The 8,561-nt window shown below is 44.8% G+C and overlaps 1 protein-coding gene across 1 annotated transcript in view; it reads right to left on the bottom strand.

The window, feature by feature from the left end:
• Window positions 1-8,322, bottom strand: part of LOC143929839 (prominin-1-like) — a 148,929-nt gene extending 140,607 nt beyond the window's left edge. Inside the window, exon 1 of the mRNA XM_077453814.1 lies at window positions 8,107-8,322. The gene's annotated coding sequence lies outside the window, so the exon portion shown is untranslated. The remainder of the gene's footprint in view (window positions 1-8,106) is intronic.
• Window positions 8,323-8,561: the final 239 nt, after the last annotated feature.

An 8,561-nucleotide genomic window follows, 5' to 3' on the forward strand; every position in this document is an offset into this window, starting at 1 on the left:
CTTGAATAATGCAGCAAAAAAGTCTCAAAACGAAGTGTATGCATAGAAATTTTACTTCCAACAGGAAACGATTTGTAGGAGGGGATGCCTGAACTGCATGTATTTGCAAGCAGTGGTGCCAGTAATAACAGCCAAATAAAACAAAATGCGCCAGAACAGTCACTGCTCAGCTGATGTTTTTCTACCTGGCTCCTTCAACAAAAGTGAATTTTAAAAAATCGTCTTTTGTCAAGCCAGGTGGTGCCAACAGGGCCACCCGAGGCTCAAATTTTAGCCAATTCAGCAAGCAATGGATGAAAATCCAAGCCATGAATGGCAGATCTAAAAGTGTCTATGGATACGAGATGGTGGCTGTCTGTATACAGGTTTCATCCACCAATCTGCTGGTCTTTGTGCAAATGCGCAACTTTAGCATAAAGTAGACATATTCCTATGACACGGGAATTTTATCCACGGCGGATAATGAACGACTCAAGTGGAAAAATGCATTAAAACATTTTTTATTCTTCTCCATTAAGCATGGAGAAAAGCCCTATAGGGCTAGGAAACTTCCCAAATTCAGCCACCTAAGTGGTTGTAATGCCCCGTACACACGAGCGGACTTTTCAACATCCAAAGTCCGAAGGACCGAGTCCGTCAGACTATCCGATCGTGTGTGGGCTGCAACGGACTTTTGATTCGCCAAAGTCTGACGGACTTTAGAAATGAAGCATGCTTCAAATTTTCCCGAAGGAACTCCGCCGGACCCGGTCCCCTTCGAAAACTCCGCTCGTGTGTATGCTACTCCGACGGACTAAAACCGACGCTAGGGCAGCTATTGGCTACTGGCTATGAACTTCCTTATTCGAGTCAGGTCGTACGTCATCACGTTCGAATCCGTCGGAGTTTAGTGTGATCGTGTGTGGCCAAGTCCGTTCGGCCGAAAAGTCTGTCAGAACTCCGTCGGAACTCCGGCGGAACTCCCGCGGAACTCCTTTGGAAGTCTGTCGGACATAAGTCCTCTCGTGTGTACGGGGCATAAACCTTTCCATATACCTCAGTAAAATGACTGGCCTCAGGTGATACACAGAGATGAAACAATTCCTCCTACATAAGTTGTACCTGTTTATCACCAGTCTTCTCTTCTCTACATCTATTTAAAGTGCTCACTTTTTAAGCTTGTCTAAAAGTATAGAGAAAAAGATGAGGTGGAGAGCGCAAATTACACATTGCAGAGCTCAGGGAGAAAAGCTTTGAGAGCTGATTGGAGGGAAGAGACACTCTAATCCCCCCCCCGCGTCCCCTATACACAGCAACCAAGCTGAGGCTGTCAATTACAGGCTGTGTGCTGGAGCTCCCCCCCCCCTTATTTTTTTCTTGTTGTCAGGGAAACTTGTCATGGATAATTCATGCTGATAGCAGAGGAAGGAGGCAGCAGACAGAAATGACACTTAGTGCTCTGGACTGAGACAAGTAAACACTATCATAGAGGGATATGCCTTCTTCATATTTCATGTCTGAGGCGACTGTAGCTGTATTAGTGCATTTTCAACAGAGAGGAGTTCTGTCCATGGTACTTTTTTCATTTCCACTAACAGTCACATTATCAGGACAAGGTTTTCAGGTGTCTACCTTGTTCTTCTCAGTAGTGCTTGGAACAAGATGAAGGGGGTAGAACCCTGAAAGTATGTCCTGAAAAAAAATGCTGCATCTCCCTGGATATGTTTAAAGCATATGTACCCATATTAGTGCATTGTAAAAAAGCAGTTGAGTATTGTCCATGTTTTTTTTTGAGGCTTTTGGGTCCAATGCTTTCTTCTTGGCCCAAGCAATACTGTTTGGACTGAGAAGAACAAGGTAGATCCACCAAAGCTTGTCCTGAAAAACAAGTATTGTGCGCAGTACTTAGCTGCATCTTTGCAAGTGTTGTAATACGACTGCAATTACTACTATATGCAACAATGCAGTTGAGTATGTTCATGGTACCTTTTTTCATGACAAGCTTTGAGGGGGGTCTATCCTGTTCTTCTCAGTCCAAACAGTATTGCTTGGACCAAGACGAAGGTTGTAGATCCTCCAAAGTCTGTTCTAAAAAATAAAGATATCTTGGACAGTACTCTAAGCACATGCAACTGCAAACATTTTAAGAACAAACCTTGGAGGGTCTACCCCCCTTCATCTTGGTCCCAGCTGTACCTTAGAAGAAGGGGGTAATGATTTTTGCCATATTAGTACACATTAGTGCCATATTAGTACACTTTCAACAATGCACAATGCAATCAATGCACTTGATTACTGTTCAAGACAACTCTTATTTAGAACAAGCTTTGGGGGGGGGGGGTCTACACCCAGAGGCGGACTGACCTTTGGGCCACTCGGGCACTGCCCGAGGGCCCCATGCCACTAGGGGGCCCCATCAGGGTTGCCAGCCTCAGTAAAACCATGGACAGTATGTAAAAATGTGTTTTTTTTTTACTTCTGTCTTTTGAAATGTTCCTTCTGCCGCGTACACACGATCGAATTGTCCGGCAAACAATCCGGCGGATAGTCGGCAGACTTTCTACCGAACGGACTTGACCACACACGGACACACAGAAAGTCCGGCGTTTGCTAGCGCGATGACGTACAACACGTACGACGGGACTAGAAAAGGAAGTTCAATAGCCAGTAGCCAATAGCTTCCTTCCTCGTACTTGCTTCTGAGCATGCGTCATTCTTAGTCCGCCGTAGTAGCATACTCGCGAACGTATTGTCCGCTGAAACCCAAGTCCGGAAAGATTGGACTGCAAAAATACTTTCTAAGTCCGCCGGCCTTTACGCTGAGAAAGTCCGCTGAAGCCCACACACGATCGGATTGTCCGCTGAAATGCGCTTCGGCGGACTAAGTACGCTGGACAATTCGATCGTGTGTACGCGGCATTACCGACATCTTTTGGTCTAAAAATCCTGAGATTATAGCTGCCCCACCTCTCCAGTACCTTCTCAGCCAATAGAAACATGTCTGTGTATACTGTGTGATTGTATACTGTGTGTGTGTGTATATACTGTGTGGCCCTATAATCTCTGATTGCCTGGGGGCCCCATAATCTCCTATTGCCCCGGGGACCCCATGAGTTGTCAGTCTGCCCCTGTCTACACCCTTCATCTTGGCACAAGCAATACTCCCCAAAACTTTTTTAGAACAAGCTTTTGGAGTGGGGGGGGGGGGGGGACTACCTCCTTCATCTTGGACCAAGCTGTACCTTAGAAGAAGGGGGTAGTCCCCCAAAAGCTTGTTCTAAAAAAAGTTTGCGGTTGCATATGCGTAAAGTGATTGTTGTCCCATTAGTACACTTGCAACAACGGACTTGAGTACTGTCCATGATGACTTTTTTTCAGAACAAGCTTTTACACCCTTCATCTTGTTCCAAGCAATACATTTTGGACTGAGAAGAACAGGGGTAGACTCCCCAAAACTTGTCATGAAAAAAGTATCATGAACATACTCAACTGCATTGTTGCAGGTGCACCAATACGGCTATAATCATAGCTTGAACCAAGTGTACTAATAAGGCAACAATCACTTGAAACATATGCAGCCACAAACCTTTTCAGAACAAGCGGTGGTCTGCTCACTTCATCTTGGTCCAAGCATTGCCTTAGAAAGAGAGGGTGACCCCCCCCCCCCAAGTTTGCCCTGAAAAAAAAGTTTGCGGCTGGATATGCATAAAGTGATTCATTACTGTATTAGTACACTTGCAACAAGGGTACTAGAGTAGAGTAGTATTGTCCATGATTACTTTTTTCGACACCCTTCAAGTTGGTCCAAGCAATCCTGTTTGGACTGAGAAGAACAGGTTAGACTCCCCAAAGCTTGTCATGAAAAAAAAAGTATTTACGACTGCAATCACTTTAGGCATATTAAACTTCTTTTCAGAGCAAGTTTTGGTGGTCTACTCTCTTCATCTTGGTTCAAGCAGAACCTTAGAAGAAGGGGGTAGACCTCTCCCAAAGCTTTTCCAGGAAAAAGGTCATCTTAAAACAGCAATCAACTGCATTATTGGAAGTGTACTAAAGTGGCTACAATAACTTTAAGCGTATCAGGCCATAAACATTTTAGAACATGCTTTTGGGGAACTACCTCCTTCATCTTGGTCTAAGTGGTACCTAAGAAGGGGGTAAACCGCCCCAAAACTTTTTCAGAAAAAAGTTTGTGGCAGGATATTATTAAAGTGATTGTTGTCGTATTAGTACACTTGCAACAATGCAGATGAGTACTGCCCAAGATATATTTTTAGAACAGGCTTTGGGGGGGGGGGGGGGGGGGAGGTCTATAACCGTCATCTTGGTCCAAGCAATACTGTTTGGACTGAGAAGAACAGGATAGACTCCTTCAAGTTTCTCATGAAAAAAAGTATCATGAACATACTCAACTGCATTTTTGCATGTGTTGCAATAGGACCGCAAGCATTATAGGCATATCAAGCCAAAAACTTGTTTTAAGAACAAGCTTTTGGTGGTCTGCTCCCTTCATCTTGGTCCAAGCAGAACCTTAGAAAAAGGTGGTAGACCCCCCAAAACTCATTTTGAAAAAAAGTCGTATTGCAACACTTGTAACAATGCGGCAGAGTATGTTTATGATACTTTTTTCATGACAAGCTTTGGTGGGTCTACCCTGTCCTTCTCAGTCCAAACAATATTGCTTGGACCAAGATGAAGGTTGTAGACCCGCCCCCCCCCCCCCCCCCCCCAAAGCCTGTTCTTAAAAAGATATCTAAGGCAGTGCTAAACTGCATTTTTTCAAGTGTACTAATACAGATACAATCACTTTAAAGAGGGATTCCACCAAAAAAAAAAAAAATATTAAAAGCCAGCAGCTATAAATACTACAGCTACTGACTTTTAATAAATGGACACTCACCTGTCCCGGGTTCCAGCGATGTCGGCAGCCGAGGCCGATCGATCGCTCGGCTCTCGGCTGCTGTAGTCACCATTCTAGGTGAGGGAATCAGGAAGTGAAGCGAATAGGCTTCACTTCCCGGTTCCCTACTGCGCATGCGCGAGCCGCGCCGTGCAATAGGAAATCTCCGCGCTGTCACTGGGACCCGTGTGTGTCCCAGCAGACAGCGCGGCAGGGCAGGAAATGGCGTAGACTCCCACGGGAGTCTATGCCCGGAAGTGGGTGAAAATACCTGTCTTTGACAGGTATCTCCACCCCCCTCCCCCCTGAAAGGTGTCAATTGTGACACCGGAGGGGGGGAGGGATCCAATCAGCGGAGGTTCCACTTTAGGGTGGAATCCCGCTTTAAGCATATCAAGCTGCTAACTTTTTAGAAACAACATTTGGGGAGCTCCCTTCTTTATATTGGTCCAAGCTGTACCCTCTAAGAAGGGGATGGACCCCCCCCAAAAGTTGCCTTGAAAAAAAAGTTTGCGGCTGGATATGCCTAAAGTGATTATCGGTGTATTAGTACATTTGCAACAATGCAGTTGAGTACTGTCCATGAGTACTTTTTTTTTAGAACAGGCTTTGGGGGTGTCTACACCCTTAATTTTGGTCCAAGCAATACTGTTTGCACAGAGGAACCGGGTAACCCCCCCCCCCCCCAAAAGTTAGTCCTGAAAAAAGTATCATGAACAGTAATCAACTGCATTGTTGCAGGTGTTGCAATATGATTGCAATCATTTTAGGCATATCCAATCACTAACTTGTTTTCAGAACAAGCTTTTGGTGGTCTACTTCCTTCATCCTGGTCCAAGCAGTACCTTAGAAGGAGGAGGTATACCCCCTTAATCCTTCCCTGAAAAGAAAAATTTTGCGGCTGAATATGCCTAAAGTGATTGCAGCCGTAATGCAACAATGCAGTCGAGCATGTACATCAGAGATATGCAATTAGCGGACCTCCAGCTGTTGCAAATATACAAGTCCCATCATGCCTCTGCTCTGGGTGTCAGGCTTGTGGCTGTCAGAGTCTTGCTATGCCTCATGGGATTTGTAGCTATGCAATTAGCGGACCTCCAGCTGTTGCAGATCTCTGCCTTAGGTGAACGTGCTGGCTTGCGGGACCCAAAAGGCAGAGATATGCAATTAGCGGACCTCCAGCTGTTGCAGAACTACAAAACCCATGAGGCATAGCAAGACTCTGACAGCCACAAGCCTGACACCGAGAGGCAGAGGCATGATGGGACTTGTAGTTTTGCAACAGCTGGAGGTCCGCTAATTGCAGATACCTGAACATGATACTTTTTTCATGACAAGCTTTGAAGGATCTACCTAGGGTTGCCACCTCATCTCTTTAAACCCAAACGCATATTAATTACACAGGTTCTGTGGCTGATTAAGGTGGTAACTCACTTGGTGCCTTATCTACATTTAATTAGCCTCAGGACGTGTGTAATTCAAAGGTGTTTGGGTTTAAAGGGATGAGGTGGCAACTCTAGATCTACCCTGCTCTTCTCAGTCCAAACAGTATTGCTTGCACAAGATGAAAGCTGTAGACCCCACCAAAGCCTGTGAAAAAAATAAAAAAATAATAATAAATTATTAAAAAAAAATATATATATATATATAACACACACACACACACACACACACACACACACACACACAATATATATATATATATATATATATATATATATATATATATATACACACACACATATCATTTTTATTTTTTTTGGCAGTACTCAGTTGCGTTGTTGCTTGGACCAAGATGAAGGGTGCTTCCCCCCGAAGCCCCCCGTCGTATTACAACACTTGCAGTTGAATATGTTCATAATACTTTTTTCATGACCAGCTTGGAGGGGTCTTACCCTGTTCTTCTCAGTCCATATAGTATTGCTTGGACCAAGATGAAGGGTGTAGACTCCCAAAGCCTCCAAAAAGAAAAAAAAAAAAATATGCCGTAGGCAGTGCTCAACTACATTGTTGCAAGTGTACTAATACTAATACGGGTACAATCACTTTAAGCATAAAAAGTAAGCATAAAAGTTGCAAACTTTTTTAGAAGAAGCTTTTGGGGTACTACCTCCTTCATCTTGGTCCAAGCTGTACCTTAGAAGAAGGAGGTAGAGCTCCACAAAAGTTGTCCTGAAAAAAAGTTTGTGTGCGAGATATGAATAAAGTGATTGTTGCCGTATTAGTACACTTGCAACAATGTAGTTGAGCCACTGCCTACGATATTTTTTTTTTGGAGGCTTTGGAGAGTCTACACCCTTCATCTTGGTCCAAGCAATACTATATGGACTGAGAAGAACAGGGTAAGACCCCTCCAAGCTGGTCATTAAAACAGTATCAGGAACATATTCAACTGCATTGTTCCAAGTGTTGTAATAACGGGTGGCTTCCGGGGGGGGGGGGGGGGCACCCTTCATCTTGGTCCAAGCAATACTGTTTGGACTGAGAAGAACAGGGTAAGACCCCTCTAGGCTTGTCACAAAAAAATAAAAAAAAAAATAAAAAAGGAGTATCACGAAGAGTATTCAGCTGCATGTTGCAAGTGTACTAATACAGCTATAATCACTACTAATATCAAACTTTATTAGAACAAGCTTTAGAGGGCGGGCTAACTCCTTTATCTTGGTCCAAGCTGTACCTTAGAAGAAAGGGGGGGGGGGGGGTCCACCAAAAACTTGTTCCAAAACAAAAATTGCGGTTGAAAATGCTTAAAGTGATTGTAACCGTATTAGTAAACTTGGTTCAAGCTGTACCTTAGAAGGCGGTAGAGACCCCCCACCTCCCCCTTCCAAAGCTTATCCTGAAAATGTAACAAAGTGCAAAAAAAAAAAAAAAAGTATCACGGACAGAACGGCAGTGCTGCATGTGGATGAATCCGGTTACGATCCCTTTTAAGCATGCCAAGCTGCACACTTTCAAACTGGGGGGGTGGTGGCAGAGGTTCTCTTAACGACTGTAGACAGCGGCACCTTACGGCATTTAAAGGCATATTTAATGTTTGATATTATGAGCCCCTGGACCCCTCTACGTCCTAAGGCTGCTGCCTCTTCCCCGTCCATTCCAAGAGGAAATCCTCAGCAGCCAGGGCTGTCCCTGGATAGCAGATCTGGCTTCTTTGAAGGAATCAGCAGGAAAAGCCATACGAGGACAACAGGCAATGCATGAGATGTTCGGAAGGGTGTACTTACTGCAGCCAGAAATGGAGTCAGCGAGAGGATGTTGTCTTCCCTCCAGCCACGGTCAGGGGTGATCAGCACCCGGTGCACTCACTGCTGGATGACTCAGGTCTGCTGCGAAGAAAGTGTTGTGCATTCTCATTATCAGCTGCTCCTTTGTGGCTGGAACAACCCCCAGCTCACCCAGGCACTGTGCTAGGAATCCTGCTAGATGGGTTCACAAGGGATTGTGACAGCCTCTGCGCTTCAATCATGTGGCCACTAGAGGGTGCATGGAATAGCCAAGGTCTACTGCAATACTACAAACTGCGGTGCTTCATTTGCAGCTTGCATGGCTTACCTGGGTTTTGTTTTAGAGCACAATTTCCATAATTTCCAGCCGTAGCAGGGCGCTGACGTCATAAAATATTCGGTCGGTTGTGCAGAAGTTGCTTTATTGCGGCGCTGCAAGTTTCAGCCTCCCCTGC

This window comes from Lithobates pipiens, unplaced genomic scaffold (assembly GCF_037356315.1).
Source record: "Lithobates pipiens isolate NorthernLeopardFrog02 unplaced genomic scaffold, aLitPip1_a1.2 Scaffold_25, whole genome shotgun sequence".
Taxonomy (NCBI): domain Eukaryota; kingdom Metazoa; phylum Chordata; class Amphibia; order Anura; family Ranidae; genus Lithobates; species Lithobates pipiens.